The sequence below is a fragment of the Salmo salar genome, chromosome 02 (genome assembly GCF_965601325.2).
Source record: "Salmo salar chromosome 02, fSalSal1, whole genome shotgun sequence".
In the NCBI taxonomy this organism is placed as follows: domain Eukaryota; kingdom Metazoa; phylum Chordata; class Actinopteri; order Salmoniformes; family Salmonidae; genus Salmo; species Salmo salar.
In genome coordinates, this window is record NC_138292.1 from 24,925,157 (window position 1) to 24,943,369 (window position 18,213).

At 44.2% G+C, this 18,213-nt stretch overlaps 1 pseudogene; it reads left to right on the forward strand.

Annotated features, from left to right (window-relative positions):
* The first annotated feature begins 271 nt into the window (after nucleotides 1–271).
* On the forward strand, nucleotides 272–4,812 carry LOC106577349 (interferon-inducible GTPase 5-like; annotated as a pseudogene).
* Nucleotides 4,813–18,213: the final 13,401 nt, after the last annotated feature.

Sequence of the window (18,213 nt, forward strand, 5' to 3'; positions counted from 1 at the left end):
CCTTTTTGAAATCTGACAACGCAGTTGGATTAACAAGAAGTTAAGCTTTTAAATGATGTATGACACTTGTATTTTCATGAATGTTTAATATTACGATTTCACCAGATGTTGTCGTAGGTGTCCCGCTAGCGGTTCATGCGCCCTAACAGGGTAACCACTTCCTTCTAAGTGTTTGTATACAGCATCAGATCAATGACAACAAAATACAGTACCTATAAAAATTCAGACATTATGACTATCACAAATGTATTATATTTTTTTTTATAGAAAAATGGCAGGTAAAATCATATTCTCATTTTCAAACTTGATTGTGAACATATCTAGACAGCACAACAAATATAAGAAGGCTTATTCATTCAGATTTGATGGAATGGTTCTTCATTACATTTGATATCATCACATAGTCATACTTTTATTCTACTTTTATAATGTACTAGATCTTATAAACGATTCCAGCTTTCAATCCCTATTTAATTTAGTTATTGTGACTGACTAGGTTCGAACCAGGTCTCTGGCATGTCACAAGACTGTGTTAGCCCACTTAGCTAAAGCCTAAATTGTGTTATTTTTGTGACATTCTTTTCTAACACGGACTGTGATCATCATAGAGGGGAAAAGAAAGAAAATCCATGCTCCAGAGAGCCTTAGCTTAATAGCTTATAGCCAAAGCAGTTCAAACACTAGAGCCAAATTCATAGGAACATTTTTTAATTCAATATGCCACATTGGCTTCAGAAACTGCCAGAAGCTTCTGCCACAGAGAACCTTTGATTCTATCTGTTCTCCTCTGCCTTTCCTAGCTGGCAAAGTACCAGGATGTTGTCTCTGGTTATGAATCTAAATTTAGAGAACTGAATTTGAAAACTGATCCTGAATGCATCTGAGAAGTTGAACATATGAAACTTTGATTAACTTGAAATTATAGTTTGTAAACCTGATACACAGACAATGAATGCAATATTTACCATATTGAAACTGAATATATAAATATTGAACTTGATTATTCAATTAAACTGAAAATGTAATTGTAAAACTGAATGTGATATTCATTCAATTAAGTTTCAAATCATGAAATACAAGTTCGATGAATAAATGAAATGATTCAATTTTGGATTAAACATTCAAAAATATTACATTCACATTCAATATCCTAATACAGATTCTAAATAATAGAATTAAAATACAATTTCTGTTGACACTGAAACTTAACTTCAGTCACTAGATCTGTCTTGAAGACATAATGCATGAAATATTAACTGTAGTATGTGAAAACTCACTACTGTAGGTCACTTTTCAATCTCTACTTGTATTATATGCCATTAGTTGACATAGTATATTCTGTATATTTCTTCAATATATTTGATGTTTTGTTACCTTTTACAACTTTTTATTGGTATAGTATTTGCATTTGTATCTTTACATACTATTGCCCTTTGCTATATTTTACAATTTTTTCAAGCTTTTTTTACATTGCACTTTTGAGAAAGCTTGCTAGTAAGCATTTCATTGCACCGTTTACACTGTAATCGCACTTTGTAACACAATAAAATGGGAAGAAATCCAAGGGGTCTGAATACTTTAGCAAGGCGCTGTATGTTCAAAACAACATTTTTGGGGAATACAAGAAGTATTGAGATGAAAATGTGATAATATTACATTGTTTTGTATTGTATTGTATTACACCCTCTAAACTTATTCTAGGCTGAGACCATTGCATAATTTCTAGGCTAAGAACCTAACAGCTAGCATTCAGACCTCTCTATATGACTGTACATATATACTCTCTGTTACTTTTTAGACTTATGGGTACTCTACTCTCCCGCATAGAGTTGGACAGCTAGCGGTTTGTTTGATGAATGAACATCCCCTGATCAATCCATCCCTGCATAGTCTCTCTAGACAGATGGGTTGCCTCCCACAATGTATCAATGTTGCAGCCGGGCCCAGCTCCACGAGGGGGCTAAAGGGGTCGCAGCCCCCTCAGTTTTAGTTTTATGTCCCTATATAAAAATAGCCCAAAAATGACAGGTTGGTGGCCAAAGAATCTGTATCGCCACTGCGCTGTTTCAGCACAGGGACCTGTCTCTTCTTGGTCAAAAGGATTTTTTACACTTTGATGTTTATTGTGCTATAGCGTGATATAAGCAGAATTCAATATAACTCCAATGCAAGAACCCAAATGATGCCCCTGGGTATAGCTAGGTATCAGTATGTTTCATCATAGAAATACCCTGGGTGTACAAAACATTAGGAACACATGCTCTATCCATGACATAGACTGACCAGGTGAATCCAGGTGAAAGGTATGATCCCTTATTGATGTCACTTTAATAAGTGTATATGAAGGGGAGGAGACAGGTTAAAGATTGATTTTTAAGCCTTGAGACATGGATTGTGTATGTGTGTATAACAGTGTAGGTTCCGTCCCTCTCTTCGCCCCAACCTGGGCTCGAACCAGGGACCCTTGCACACATCAACAACTGACACCCCACGAAGCATCGTTACCCATCGCGCCACAAAAGCCACGGCCCTTGCAACGCAAGGGGAAACCCTACTTCAAGTCTCAGAGCGAGTGACGTCACTGATTGAAATGCTATTAGCGCGCACCACCGCTAACTAACTAGCCATTTCACATCGGTTACATGTGCCATTCAGAAGGTGAATGGGCAAGACAAAAGTTTTAAGAGCATTTGAATTGGGTATGGTAGTAGGTGTAGGCACACCGGTTTGAGTGTGTCAAAAACTGCAACTCTGCTGGGATTTTCACGCTCAACAGTTTTCTGTGTGTATCAAGAATGGTCCACCACCCAAAGGACATCCAGCCAACGTGACACAACTGTGGGAAGCATTGGAGTCGACATGGGCCAGCATCCCTGTGGAATGCTTTCGACACCTTGTAGAGTCCATGCCCTGACGAATTGAGTCTGTTCTGAGGCCAAAAGGGGTTGCAACTCAATATTAGGAAAGTGTTCCTAATGTTCTGTACACTCATTGTAGATGATGGTTATTATGGTTTTCTTGGTAGCCTATTGGTTTTCGTTGCTGTAAATGGAACTGTACGTATTGGAAACGTGTTTATGGTAGGCTGGCATTGCTTAATTTGCATTATTTTGGTAAGACTGCTGTGTGTACGGCTGCATTCACATAGAATGTTTGTTATAGGTGAATTGTCCTATCTATCTTGTAGCAAAAACAGCTTAGGTGTAGGGCACTGTCCATTGTGATGATACAGCACAGCAGATATAGGCTACAGATTTTAAAAGCATTCAATGATCTTGGAGTTTTAACTTCATGTTTTTTGTGGTGTAGTGTAATTACATAACCAGAATTAAATACAATTCTAATTCAAGAACCCCCAGAAAGTTTCCCGCCACGGCGATTTCAATTGCCCCCATAGTCACTTTATCCTGTCGCGAGGTCTAGGTTCCAACATACACGTCTGTAAGTAGACAACATCAGTTTGTCATTGATGAAAGGGTAGAGTCAGGACAACTGGCTTTCTTACATCACTGCCTTATCCTCTTGTTGCAATGCATGTATATTACATACATGTATAGTTCTGCATGTGATGGATGTTTGTGTGTTATTAATGTAATTACTTTTCTCAATTTAATACATTTTCTTGGTTTTCAGGAGCAAGATGTCTGATGAAAACTTCCATGAAGATCCTGACATCATCAATGAAATTAAGAACTATGACAAGTTTACCTAAGCAGAGAATGCAGCCAAGGCGAAGGAGGACCTGGATCTCCTGGAGAATGTGACCCTTAACATTGCTGTGACAGGGGAAAGTGGGTCAGGAAAGTCCACTTTCGTTAATGCCTTACTTGGACTCAGGGATGGGGACAAGGGAGCACCAGAAACCGGAGTGATGGAGACCACCATGAAGGCCATCAGATACTCCCACCCCACCATGCCTAACATGATAATCTGGGACCTGCCTGGTATTAGCACCCCATACATTAAAGCAAAAAAGTACCTGAAGGAGGTCAAGTTTGAAACCTATGACTTCTTCATCATCATCGGCACAGTGAAGTTCAAAGAGATTGACATCATGCTGGCCACAGAGATCCAGAAGATGAAGAAGATGTTTTACTTCATCCGGTCGAAGATCGACAACGACATCCGAGCCGAGGCATGGAAGAAGAACTACAGGGAGGAAGATCTGCTCTCCAAGATCAGACAGAATTGGGAGGAGAACTTGAAGACCGTAGGGAGCCCAAAGTCTTCCTCATCTCCACCTTTGAGCTGGGGAAGTATGATTTCCAGCAGCAGATTGACTCTCTCTCGAAAAACCTCCCAGAGCACAAGTGGTCTGCCTTGATCCAGTCTCTGCTGGTTTGCTCCAAAGTCATGATTGAAAAGAAGAGGAAGGAGCTTTTCAAAACTGCCTGTGATGCTGCTGCTGCTGCCTCAACCACAGCACCCGTACCCATCCCTGGCTTCTCAGTGGGCTGTGAGATTGGTATTATGCAGGCCTTCCTCTTCAGGGCCTTTATAGCCTTTGGACTAGATGAGAAATCCCTACAGAGACTCTCAGAACGTGTCAATAAGCCAGTGGGTGATCTGAGCTCAGTGATGAAGTCTCGCTTCGCTGGGGGAGTCGATGAGAAGGTGGTGGCTGGAATGCTGAGTACAACAGCCATGGTGGCAGCCAAGACCATTGAGGTTGTGTTGACTAGCATACCTGCCATTGGTAGTATTGGATCAGTGGGGATTGCCTTTGCCACTACATTACACCTTCTGGACAAGGGATTAAAAGAGATGGCGGAGGAAACTAAAGCAGTGCTCATGGTGGCAGGTGTAGAATGATGTAAAATTATCAAACTGAAAACACCCTGTTCATCATGGTGGATACTATAATGGCTGCAGATACATATCCTACAGGTCAAATGTCAATGTCAAATGTCTAACCACTTTTGTTACCATGACAACAAAGAGTCAGGAACCAAAGGTTTGAGTTTGTTAACTTAGTTATAGCGTTGTTATTAGAATTAGCATCATTATTAGCATTAGCATTTTGTTAGCTATAACATTGTTGTTAGCATTAGCATTGTAATTAGTTGCAGCATAGTTATTAGCTATGGTGTTGTTATTAGCATTTGTATCATTATTAACATTAGCATTGTTGAGTGTCAAACAATGGATGCTATACATATATGTGTTACCAAATCTGTGTTAGCATTTTGATTTATCGTTGTGCCATATTTTTTTCCCTGCTCTGCACTCTTTACAGTTGTCACTATTTGATTGTACAAGTAACTAGCAGGTGAATGCTTGGGAAATGTAAAATCATCTATTAAAAAAAAATATGTGAGTTTATATTGAAGTAATGACATCCCTTTTTATTTGAGATATTTTGTATTGTATCTTCATATCCAAGATGGCGTAGCAATCAGACGTCTTTTGTCCTCGTCTTGTTGTGTCCCGTGTATATATATATATATATATCTCTCTTTTTATATATCTTTTTCTTCGCATATCTTTTTATATTTTTTTCTAAAACTCAACTTCAAAGCACTCTCCTGCAACCCGCCTCACCCAGTGTGGTGCAGATGTTTTTTTCGAAAGTATTATTCACCTCGAATCCGAAATCCCCCAACAGAAGCTAGCCAACTCACTAGCTACTAGCTAGTAGTCAGCAGCTAACCTTTAGCTTGGAAAACTCTCGCCAATCTGTACAACGCGACTCAAACCAGAGCATACCGGACCTATTTTCTCTCCATATCCCCGGATTCCTACCGCAAGCTCTGGACATTTTCACCTGGATCTTCGCAGCTAGCTAGCTGCTATCCGAGTACTGGCTAACATTGGTCCTGGAGCAAGCACCAATTAGCCTGAAGCTAGCCCATGCTAGGCCCTTTCTCCCAGTTAGCTAAAGAGGCCCATCAGCCACTCCTGGGCTACAATACCCGGACCCCTTCTACTGCCTGTACGGGGCACGGAACCCCGCCGATCCTTCACAACTGGACTAAGACGAAATCTGCTCGAGGGGGTACTCAACTGGCCTCTACATCGCGACCACCCCTGAATGCCCGCTATCCGTGGCCCGCATATTGGACTGTTAGCTGTATAGATCCAACGGCCAATTTCTTGGCCCACTATACCTATTTTGCCAGTTGGACTTGGACCCCTCTGCTACTCGGAACCCTACTAATCCATCACGACTGGTCTACCGACGTAACCGCACGCGGAGGCCAAAACAGACTTTCCTCCATCAAGACATCCCTCTAAGGCCCTTCTGCTAGCTTGCTAGCCCCGGTCAGCTAGCTAGCTAGCCTCGGTCTGCTAGCTGTCTGAATCGCCGTGTCTCCAGTCAGCCCAACCACTCACTGGACCCCTATTTGATCACCCGGCTACGCATGCCTCTCCCTAATATCAATATGCCTTGTCCATTACTGTCCTGGTTAGTGATTATTGTCTTATTTCACTGTAGAGCCTCTAGCCCTGCTCAATATGCCTCAACATCACCTGGTTTAAACGTCTCTAAAGACAATATCTCTCTCATCATTACTCAATGCCTAGGTTTTTTCCTCCAATGTACTCACATCCTACCATACCTCTATCTGTACATTATACCTTGAATCTATTCTCTTACGCCCATTAACCTGCTCCTTTTACTCTCTGCTCTGAACGCACTAAACAACCAGTCCTGATAGCCTTTACCCATACCCTCATCCTACTCCTCCTCTGTTCCTCTGGTGATGTAGAGGTTAATCCAGGCCCTGCAGTGCCTAGCTCCACTCCTACTCCCCAGGTGCTCTCATTTGTTGACTTCTTCCAAAAGCCTTGGTTTCATGTATGTTAACATTAGAAGCCTCCACCCTAAGTTTGTTTTATTCACTGCTTTAGCACACTCTGCCAACCCGGATGTCCTAGCCGTGTCTGAATCCTGGCTTAGGAAGTCCACCAAAAACCCTGAAATTTCCATCCCTAACTATAACATTTTCCGACAAGATAGAACTGCCAAAGGGGGCGGAGTTGCAATCTACTGCAGAGGAAGCCTGCAGAGTTCTGTCTTACTATCCAGGTCTGTATCCAAAAATCCATCTTTCCAGAAACAAGTCTCTCACTGTTGCCGCTTGCTATAGACCACCCTCTGCCCCCAGCTGTGCCTGGACACCATATGTGAATTGATTGCCCCCCATCTATCCTCAGAGATTTTGCTGCTAGGTGACCTAAACTGTGACATGCTTAACACCCCAGCCATCCTACAATCTAAGCTTGATGCCCACAATCTCACTCAAATTATCAATGAACCCACCAGGTACAACCCCAAATCCGTAAACACAGGCACCCTCATAGATATCATCCTAACCAGCTTGCCCTCCAAATACACCTCAGCTGCTTTCAACCAAGATCTCAGCGATCACTGACCCATTGCCTGCAACCGTAATGGGTCTGCTGTCAAACGACCACCCCTCATCACTGTCAAACGCTCCATAAAACACTTCAGCGAGCAGGCCTTTCAATTCGACCAGGTCCGGGTATCCTGGAAGGATATTGACCTCATCCCGTCAGTAGAGGATGCCTGGTTATTCTTTAAAAGTGCCTTCCTCACCATCTTAAATAAACATGCACCATTCCAATTTTGTTTTACCAGGAACAGATATAGCCCTTGGTTCTCTCCAGAACTGACTGCTCTTGACCAGCACTGTCACGAATCCCACCGAAGGTGGCTCCCCTGCCTGCTCGAGTGGCGCTCGGCGGTCGTCGTTGCCGGCCTACTAGCCACCGCTGATCCCTTTTTCCTTTTCTGAGATTCTCAGGGACCTGCACGGGAAGGGTGTGGTGGTGTATATTGATGACATCCTGATCTATTCCGCCAGACGCGCCGCGCATGTATCCCTGGTGCGCAAGTTGCTTGGGCGACTGCTGGAGCATGACATGTACGTTAAGGCTGAGAAATGTGTGTTTCCCAAACGAGCCGTTTCCTTCCTGGGGTATCGCATTTCCACCTCGGGGGTGTCGATGGAGTGTGACCGCGTTAAGGCCGTGCGTAATTGGCCGACTCCGACCACGGTAAAGGAGGTGCAGCGGTTCTTAGGGTTTGCCAATTACTATCGGAGGTTTATCCGGGGCTTTGTTCAGGTGGCTGCTCCCATTACCTCACTGCTGAAGGGGGGCCCGGCGCGCTTGCGCTGGTCAGCAGAAGCGAACAGAGCTTTCAGTCATCTGAAGGAGCTGTTTACCGACGCTCCTGTGCTGGCTCATCCGGACCCCTCTTTGGCATTCATAGTGGAGGTGGACGCGTCCGAGACTGGGGTGGGGGCCGTGCTATCACAGCGCTCGGGCACGCCACCAAAACTCCGCCCTTGCGCTTTCTTTTCAAGGAAGCTCGGTCCGGCGGAACAGAACTATGATTTGGGGGACCGGGAGTTGTTAGCTGTAGTCAAAGCTCTGAAAGTGTGGAGACACTGGCTTGAGGGGGCTAAGCACCCTTTCCTCATCTGGACTGACCACCGTAATCTCGAGTACATCTGGGCAGCTAGGAGACTGAATCCGCGTCAGGCCAGGTGGGCCATGTTCTTTACCCGATTTCGGTTCACAATCTCCTATCGGCCAGGCTCCTTAAACACGAAGGCCGATGCGCTGTCCCGCCTATATGACCGAGGAGAGGGCCATCAATCCAACTCCCATCCTCCCAGCGTCATGCTTGGTAGCACCGGTGGTATGGGAGGTGGACGCGGAGATCGAGCGGGCATTACGGATGGAACCTGCACCATCTCAGTGTCCAGCAGTTGCTCAGTATATGCCGCTTGGTGTCCGTGATCGATTGATTCAATGGGCCCATAATCTCCCCTCTTCGGGTCACCCTGGGATCGAGAGGACAGTGCGGAGTTTTAGGGGAAATTACTGGTGGCCCACATTGGCTAAGGACGTGCAGTTTTATGTTTCCTCCTGCTCGGTGTGCCCTCAGAGCAAGGCTCCTCGACACCTGCCTAGAGGGAAATTACAGCCCCTCCCCGTTCCACAGCGGCCGTGGTCGCACTTGTCAGTGGACTTTCTCACCAACCTTCCCACATCTCAGGGAAACACCACAATCCTGGTCGTTGTGGATCGGTTCTCGAAGTCCTGCCGTCTCATCCCGTTGCCCGGTCTCCCTACGGCTCTGCAGACTGCGGAGGCCCTGTTTACCCATGTCTTCCGGCACTACGGGGTGCCCGAGGACATCGTTTCTGATCGGGGTCCCCAGTTCACGTCCAGAGTTTGGAGGGCGTTCATGGAACGGTTGGGGGTCTCGGTCAGCCTGACCTCGGGTTTCCACCCCGAGAGTAATGGGCAGGTGGAGAGAGTGAACCAAGAAGTGGGTAGGTATCAACGGACATATTGCCTGGACCGGCCCAGGGAGTGGGTGAGGTACGTCCCATGGGCAGAGGTAGCCCAAAACTCCCTCCGTCACTCATCAACTAACATGTCACCGTTTCAGTGCGTGTTGGGCTACCAGCCGGTCCTGGCTCCATGGCACCAGAGCCAGACCGAGGCTCCTGCGGTGGAGGAGTGGGTACAGCGCTCGAAGGACACTTGGAGAGCCATCCAGGACGCATTAACAAAGGCGAGTGGACGGCAGAAGAAGAGCGCTGACCAGCACCGCAGCGAGACCCCTGTGTTTGCACCAGGGGATCGAGTCTGGCTCTCGGCCCAAAACCTACCCCTCCGCCTGCCCTGCCGGAAGCTGGGGCCGCAGTGTGTAGGGCCGTTTAAAGTCCTGAGGAGGATAAACGAGGTGTGTTACCAGTTAAAACTTCCATCTTACTACCGTATTAACCCCTCATTTCATGTGTCTCTCCTCAGGCCAGTGGTGGCTGGTCCCCTGCAGGAAGGTGAGGTGCCGGAGGTCCCTCCACCCCCTCTGGACATTGGGGGGTCCCCGGCGTATACGATACGCGCCATTCTGGACTCCAGACATCGGGTGGGGGGCCTACAGTACCTCATAGACTGGGAGGGGTACGGCACGGAGGAGAGGTGCTGGGTACCAGTGAAGGACATTTTGGACCCCTCACTTCTGAGGGATTTCCATCGCCTTCATGGGGATCGCCCTGCGCCTCGTCCTCCGGGTCGCCCTCGAGGCCGGTGGCGGTGCGCTGCGGGAGCCGCGCGTCAGGGGGGGTACTGTCACGAATCCCACCGAAGGTGGCTCCCCTGCCTGCTCGAGCGGCGCTCGGCGGTCGTCGTCGCCGGCCTACTAGCCACCGCTGATCCCTTTTTCCTTTTCTGTTTGTAATGTCTTATTGGTTGCACCTGTTCCCTATTGTGTGTCTTGATTTGTGTTTATTTAAGCCTGCTTAGCCCGCCCAGGTTTGTGCGGGATTATTTTGCTATCGTTGTGTTTTTTGGATGTGCTGGCTATTTCGCCTTGTATTCTCTCTCCGGACTGTGTGCCCGTTGTTCTGGGTTGGTCGTTTTGTTCACGTGCCCGTTTGTGTTGGCGTTGACCGTTTTTGTGCCGGGAAGAATAAAGGACATTATACCTTACCTCTGCTCTCTGCGCCTGACTCCTACCACCGCTCCTAGCATCTCGTGACAAGCACAAAAACATTCTGTGGCGTACTGCATTAGTATCGAACAGCCCCGTGATATGCAACTTTTCAGGGAAGTTAGGAACAGACATACACAGGCAGTTAGGAAAGCTAAGGCTAGCTTTTTCAAACAGAAATTTGCATCCTGTAGCACAAACTCCAAAAAGTTCTGGGACACTGTAAAGTCCATGGAGAATAAGAGCACCTCCTTCCAGCTGCCCACTGCACTGAGGCTAGGAAACACTGTCACCACCGATAAATCCACTATAATTGAGAATTTCAATAAGCATTGTTCAACGGCTGGCCATGCTTTCCACCTGGCTACCCCTACCCCGGTCAACAGCTCTGCACTCCCCACAGCAACTCGCCCAATCCTCCTCCACTTCTCCTTCACCCAAATCCAGATAGCTGATGTTCTGAAAGAGCTGCAAAATCTGGACCCCTACAAATCAGCCGGGCTAGACAATCTGGACCCTCTCTTTCTAAAATTATCTGCCGAAATTGTTGCAACTCCTATTACTAGCCTGTTCAAACTCTCTTTCGTATCGTCTGAGATTCCCATAGATTGGAAAGCTGCCAGCGGTCATCCCCCTCTTCAAAGGGGGAGACACTCTAGACCCAAACTGCTAAAGACCTATATCTATTCTACCCTGCCTTTCTAAGGTCTTCGAAAGCCAAGTTAACAAACAGATTACGACCATTTCGAATCCCACCGTACCTTCTCCGCTATGCAATCTGGTTTCAGAGCTGGTCATGGGTGCACCTCAGCAACGCTCAAGGTCCTAAACGATATCGTAACCTCCATTGATAAAAGACAATACTGTGCAGCCGTATTCATTGACCTGGCAAAGGCTTTCGACTCTGTCAATCACCACATTCTTATCGGCAGACTCAACAGCCTTAGCTTCTCAAATGACTGCCTCGCCTGGTTCACCAACTACTTCTCAGACAGAGTTCAGTGTGTCAAATCGGAGGGCATGTTGTCTGGACCTCTGTCAGTCTCTATGGGGGTGCCACAGGGTTCAATTCTCGGGCCAACTCTTTTCTCTGTATACATCAATGATGTCGCTCTTGCTGCTGGTGATTCTCTGATCCATCTCTACGCAGACGACACCATTCTGTATACTTCTGGCCCTTCTTTGGACACTGTGTTAACAAACCTCCAGACGAGCTTCAATGCCATACAACTCTCCTTCCGTGGCCTCCAACTGCTCTTAAATGCAAGTAAAACTAAATGCATGCTCTTCAACCGATCGCTGCCTGCACCGGCCCGCCCGACCAGCATCACTACTCTGGACGGTTCTGACTTAGAATATGTGGACAACTACAAATACCTAGTTGTCTGGCTAGACTGTAAACTCTCCTTCCAGACTCACATTAAGCATCTCCAATCCAAAGTTAAATCTAGAATCGGCTTCCTATTTCGCAACAAAGCCTCCTTCACTCATGCTGGCAAACATACCCTCGTAAAACTGACTAACCTACCGATCCTTGACTTTGGCAATGTTATTTACAAAACAGCCTCCAACACTCTACTCAGCAAATTGGATGCAGTCTATCACAGTGCCATCCGTTTTGTCTCCAAAGCCCCATATACTACCCACCACTGCGACCTGTGTGCTCTCGTTAGCTGGTCCTCGCTACATATCCGTCGCCAAACACACTGGCTCCAGGTCATCTATAAGTCTTTGCTAGGCAAAGCCCCACATTATCTCAGCTCACTGGTCACCATAGCAGCACCCACTCGTAGCACGCGCTCCAGCAGGTATATTTCACTGGTCACCCCCAAAGCCAACTGCTCCTTTGTCCGCCTTTCCTTCCAGTTCTCTGCTGCCAATGACTGGAACGAATTGCAAAAATCCCTGAAGCTGGAGTCTTATATCTCCATCACTAACTTTAAGCATCAGCTGTCAGAGCAGCTTACAGATCCTTGCACCTGTACATAGCCCATCTGTAATTAGCCCACCCAAGTACCTCATCCCCATATATATATATATATATATATATTTTTTTTTTTTGCTCCTTTGCATCCCAGTATCTCTACTTGCACATTCACCTTCTGCACATCTATCACCCCAGTGTTTAATTGCTAAATTGTAATTATTTCGCCACTATGGCCTATTTATTGCCTTACCTCCCTAATCTTACTTGATTTGCACACACTGTATATAGACTTTTATATTGTGTTATTGACTGTACATTTGTTTATTCCATGTGTAACTCTGTGTTGTTGTTTGTGTTGCACTGCCTTGCTTTATCTTGGTCAGGTCACAGTTGTAAATGAGAACTTGTTCTCAACTGGCCTACCTGGTTAAATAAAGGTGAAATAAAAATAAAAGTAAATAAACATAAGAATTCACACCCCTGAGTCAATATTTGTAGAATCACCTTTGGCAGCAATCAAAGCTGTCAGTCTTTCTGGGTTAGTCTATGAGAGCTTTCCACACCTGGATTGTGCTACATTTTCTTATTATTATTTACTAAATTCTTCAAGCTCTGTCAAATTGGTTGTTGATTATTGCTACACAACCATTTTCAGGTCTTGTCATATAAGTAGATTTAAGTTAAAACTGTAACTCTGCCACTCAGGAATATTCCCTGTCTTCTTGGCAGGAAACTCCAGTGTAGATTTGGCCTTGTGTTTTAGGTTATTGTGCTGCTGAAAGGTGAATTAATCTCCCAGTCTGGTTGAAAGCAGATGGAAAGCAGGTTTTCCTCTAAGATTTTGTCTGTGCTTAGCTCCATTCCATTTCATTTTTGTCCTGAGAATCTCCCCAGTCCTTAATGATTACAAGCATGGGGCAGCAGGTAGCCTAGTGGTTAGAACATTGGACTAGCAACCAAAAGGTTGCAATATCCCAGAGCTGACAAGGTGAAAACCTTTCATTCTGCCTCTGAATAAGGCAGTTAACCCACTGTTCCTAAGCCATCATTGAAAATAAGAATTTGTTCATAACTGACTTGCCTAGTTAAATAAAGGTAAAATAAAAAAAATACCCATAACATGATTCAGCCACTACTTTGCATGGAGAGTGGTACTCTGTCATGCGTAGTATTGGATTTTCCCCAAACAAAACATTTTGTTTTCAAGACTAATTGATTTGGCATATTTCTTGCAGTATTTAGTGCCTTGTTGCAAACAGGATGCATGTTTTGAAATATATTTATTATTTTTATCCTTCTTTTCACTCTGTCAATTAGGTTAGTTTTGTGGAATAACTACAATGTCATTGAGCCATCCTCAGTTTTCTCCTATCACAGCCATTAAACTCTGTAACTGTTTTAAAGTCACCATTGGCCTCATGGTGAAATCCCTGAGATGTTTCCTTCCTCTCCGGCAACTGAGTTAGAAATTGACGCCTGTACCTTTGTAGCGACTGGGTGTATTGATATACCATTCAAATTGTAATTAAAAACATTACCATACTCAAAGGGATATTGAATGTCTGCTCTTTTTTATTGTACCCATCTACCAATAGGTGCCCTTCTTTGTGAGGCATTGGAAAACCTACCTGGTTTTTGTAGTTGAATTTGTGTTGGAAATTCACTGCTCGATTGAGGGACCTTACAGACAGTTGTATGTGTGGGGTACAGAGATGAGGTAGTCATTCAAAAATCATGTTAAACACTATTATTGCACACAGAGTGAGTCCATGCAACTTATTATGGGATTTGTTAAACAAATTTGTACTCATGACCATTTTAAATTCAGGCTGTAACACAACAAAATGTGAAAAAGGTCAAGGGGTGTGAATACTTTCTGAAGGCGCTGTAGATAGTGTGTTAAAAGTAATGTAATGATTAGCTGTTGAATCACCAAGATGTATTATACATAAATGAGATACATACCTCCTCTCAGTAAGCTCACAGCCCATCACGTGTCGTGCATTTATCAGAGGACAGCAACACTCAGTCCAGTCTTCTAATGGCTTCATGAAACAGTCCCATCATCTGACTCCACAATGAAATGCTGAAATAAAAGTAACAGTTAGCTAATTGCCAATGTCAGGTGGTCTGTAGCTCTATTGGGCATATTCTTTAACAAATATTCATGTTTATTTGTAAGATTTAGCTAGCTTGTAAAGAAGCTAACTAAAAGTAGCCTACCTTTTCCTGTTTACAAAAATGTGCTCAAATCCTGAAACAACCTTATCTAGCTAGCCTACAGTTTATTATATGATTATGGCTTCATAAACGCATTTGAATTAAATTTAAAAAATGTATGAACCTTGGTCTTTGCCACTCCAACCTCGGCAACAATTCTGCAAAAATACTAATATACTCTACCCCTTGCCATTGAGAGTAAACGGTGTCAGACGAGATAGCTAGCCATTTTTCTGACCATTCAGCAGCATCATTAATATTTATGTAAATGTCAATGCAAAACAGCTAAAACAAATGAAAAGGCAGCTAGTTAGCTGTCATTTCAGAGTTTGCTGTGAATGTGTTAGGTTTTCTCAGCTGTTGTTTGCTAAAATCCACATTACCTTCTGGGATAGGGATAGAAACCTCAAGGTTTTTTGCCTTCACTGGGTTTAGATATAGAACCTTCTTTAATGAATGGTTAGTTAATCTTGTCAAATCAAATAAAAGTTTATTGGTCGCATACACAGATTTGCAGATGTTATCACAGGTGCAGCGAAATGCTTGTTCCTAGCTCCAACAGTGCAGTAATATCTTACAATACAAACACAAAACAATACACAAATAATCAAAAAAGTAAAAAGAAAGAAATATCGCCCAAAGAACCAAATTTGCCAATCCATAAAACAATGCGGAAAACCCCAAATAACCCTTTTTTCTAAGATTGCACAATGCATGTTTAAATTACATAAATTGATAGTTCCGCATGTGATGGATGTTTGTGTGTTATTCATTTAGCTACTTTTCTGGGTTTTCAGGAGCAAGATGTCTGATGAAAACTTATATGAGGATCTTGACATCGTCAAGGAAATGAAGAACTATGACAAGTTTACCCCAACAGAGAATGCAGCCAAAGCAAAGGAGCACCTGGATCTGCTGGAGAAAGTGACCCTTAACATTGCTGTGACAGGTGTCATGTCTTTGGCTATGCCAGATTAAGTGATATTTCATGCTATTCTATAAAATCCTTTCTCTGTAAATAATATTACCTGATTAAGCTAATCATGTAAATGTAATTAACTAGAAAGTCGGGGCACCACGGAAGAACGTTTATAGAGCTGTTATCTTCCGAATAAACTCTTAAAATACTTAGTAATCTTTTACATCGATAGCTGTCATCTTAATCATCTTATTTTCAGTCTCATAATGAAAGTTGTAAATTCTTGGTTATCTTCACGAACCCTGGCTAACAAGTTGAATCAGCAATACAAAATTGGGTTTAATTATTTATTTACTAAATACCTAACTAATCACACAGAATTACAAATACACAGAATACAAATGATGTCATACAGAAAACGTCCCTGGTGGACGGAACCTGTATGACGGCTGGTTACACAAAGGAAAGGGGGTTGGGCTTGAATGAAAGAGCGGGAAGACTTAGGAACAAAGAAACAGCAGCTATGCTATCGTAAATACATTATCTTATGCATTACTAAATTACCGCCCATTTGGAAAAGGAAAATGCAATAAATACAGTGGGGCAAAAAAGTATTTAGTCAGCCACCAATTGTGCAAGTTCTCCCAGTTAAAAAGATGAGAGGCCTGTAATTTTCATCATAGGTACACTTCAACTATGACAGACAAAATGAGAAAAAAAATCCAGAAAATCACATTGTAGGATTTTTAATGAATTTATTTGCAAATTATGGTGGAAAATAAGTATTTGGTCAATAAAAAAAGTTTATCTCAATACTTTGTTATATACCCTTTGTTGGCAATGACACAGGTCAAATGTTTTCTGTAAGTCTTCACAAGGTTTTCACACACTGTTGCTGGTATTTTGGCCCATTCCTCCATGCAGATCTCCTCTAGAGCAGTGATGTTTTGGGGCTGTCACTGGGCAACACGGACTTTCAACTCCCTCCAAAGATTTTCTATGGGGTTGAGATCTGGAGACTGGCTAGGCCACTCCAGGACCTTGAAATGCTTCTTACGAAGCCACTCCTTTGTTGCCCGGGCGGTGTGTTCGGGATCATTGTCATGCTGAAAGACCCAGCCACGTTTCATCTTCAATGCCCTTGCTGATGGAAGGAGGTTTTCACTCATAGACTCACGATACATGGCCCCATTCATTCTTTCCTTTACACGGATCAGTCGTCCTGGTCCCTTTGCAGAAAAACAGCCCCAAAGCATGATGTTTCCACCCCCATGCTTCACAGTAGGTATGGTGTTCTTTGGATGCAACTCAGCATTCTTTGTCCTCCAAACACGACGAGTTGAGTTTTTACCAAAAAGTTATATTTTGGTTTCATCTGACCATATGACATTCTCCCAATCCTCTTCTGGATCATCCAAATGCTCTCTAGCAAACTTCAGACGGGCCTGGACATGTACTGGCTTAAGCAGGGGGACGCGTCTGGCACTGCAGGATTTGGGTCCCTGGCGGCGTAGTGTGTTACTGATGGTAGGCTTTGTTACTTTGGTCCCAGCTCTCTGCAGGTCATTCAGTAGTTCCCCCCGTGTGGTTCTGGGATTTTTGCTCACCGTTCTTGTGATCATTTTGACCCCACGAAGGTGAGATCTTGTGTGGAGCCCCAGATCGAGGGAAATTATCAGTGGTCTTGTATGTCTTCCATTTCCTAATAATTGCTCCCACAGTTGATTTCTTCAAACCAAGCTGCTTACCTATTGCAGATTCAGTCTTCCCAGCCTGGTGCAGGTCTACAATTTTGTTTCTGGTGTCCTTTGACAGCTCTTTGGTCTTGGCCATAGTGGAGTTTGGAGTGTGACTGTTTGAGGTTGTGGACAGGTGTCTTTTGTACTGATAACAAGTGCAAACAGGTGCCATTAATGCAGGTAAGGAGTGGAGGACAGAGGAGCCTCTTAAAGAAGAAGTTACAGGTCTGTGAGAGCCAGAAATCTTGCTTGTTTGTAGGTGACCAAATACTTATTTTCCACCATAATTTGCAAATAAATTCATTACAAATCCTACAATGTGATTTTCTGGATTTTTTTTTCTCATTTTGTCTGTCATAGTTGATGTGTACCTATGATGACAATTACAGGCCTCTCTCATCTTTTTAAGTGGGAGAACGTGCACAATTGGTGGCTGACTAAATACTTTTTTGCCCCACTGTATTTGCTCTGAGCTGCGCTTCGGTAGATTGGTCGTAGATGTTGGCCGGGTTGGCCAACAGATCTTCCTGTCCTCGGAAGAATGTCTCTGGTGGTAAATTGGATACGTGGTGGTATCTTCGTCTGTTTGTTAGACTGGATCCGTCGTCCGTCCTTTCCTAGCCCACGTCTACAGCGGCCGCTGCTAACTCAACGGCTAGGAAGTATCACTTCTGTAGTGAATAAGCTCAAAGTTCATACCATTCGCCACCAAAGCTCACGCCGAGGTTGGCTTAGTTCTGTACTTGACGTGTGTCCTTCTAACGTAGAGGCTGCAGACCTCACGTACTGGAACATCTGGTTATCTTTTCGTCAAAGGCTTATATAGTGGAGAGGGGGAAGGATGTGTTTCATCGTTTATAACCCCTGTCTCTTCACAGGGGTGGGCCACTGATCAAGCAGGGCACTTTCCTTATGAAAACCCAATTCTCTC